Source organism: Eimeria mitis, genomic scaffold (genome assembly GCF_000499745.2).
Source record: "Eimeria mitis Houghton genomic scaffold, Emh_scaff2805, whole genome shotgun sequence".
In the NCBI taxonomy this organism is placed as follows: domain Eukaryota; phylum Apicomplexa; class Conoidasida; order Eucoccidiorida; family Eimeriidae; genus Eimeria; species Eimeria mitis.
Window position 1 is genome coordinate 647 of NW_013571144.1, and position 1,080 is coordinate 1,726.

The window sequence follows — 1,080 nt, forward strand, 5'->3', positions numbered from 1 at the left end:
ATACTCTTGCATGTATATATACTCTTGGTTCTTCTATATATGTCAACCGGCATGCCTTAACTGTCTCCTCTCGCTGCTTTTGAAAATCATATTACTGCTATCTCTTGCTCTTGCTGCTGCTGCTGCTGCTGCTGCTGCTGCTGTGTCTGCTGCTGCTCCTGCTGTGTCTGCTGCTGCTGCTTGTGCTGCAGTTGAGGAATTGCAACTCCGCTGACGGAGGAGTTGCTGCTGTGTCTCCTGCTGCTGTCTCTGCGTGGGGTAGAGCTTCGTTTGGTTCTGCTGCTGTGGCTGGCTGGGGGGCCCCCCATCGCGCGGGGGGGGCCCCCCCAAAAGGAGACACTTGCTCCCATGGGGGCCCCCCGAAAGGGGACAGTTGCTGTGCGGGGAGCTCAGAGAATAGCCCTGATGGGGGCCCCCCAAAAGGAGACACTTGTTCTCGTGGGGGCCCCCCAAACGGAGACACTTGTTCTCATGGGGGCCCCCCCGCAAAAGGAGACACTTGCTGCCCTGGGGGCCCCCCACCAGGAGACACATATGAAGCAAGGAGACAGCTGGTGGGGGGCCCCCGGCGTTTCTTTAGGTTTAATAGTTTACTGCGGGGGCCCAGCCTGCGGCAGAGCAGCAGCTTGAGGGCCTCGCTGTCTCTGCAGGGGCTGTCTCCTGGGGTGTCTCCGCAGTGGCACTGCATGCGCTTCGCGTGCTCAGAAGCCAGCCCCAAAACAACCGATAGAAACAGCCTGCATGCGCAGGGGCCCCAGGGCCCCCAGGGGCCGCAGGTGTCTCCTCTGCTTGCGGAGACACCACAAACCACACACACACGCCAGTACACACCTGTCTCTCTCTTCGATGAGCTCGCAGCCACTGGTGCAGCGTCTCCGCGTGCAGCTGGCCCCCACACTGCAGCAGCTCGTGCTCGTGCTGCTGCTGCTGCTGCTGCTCAGCAGCAGCAGCAGCAGGAGACAGCTGCTGCTCTGCCAGCAGCTGCGCTGCAGGAGCTGCTGCGCATCGCTGCGCTGTCTCCTGTCTCCTTTGAGGAGCTGAAGGCCAGCGGCCTCAGCGACGTTTGTCTCCTCGAGGTAT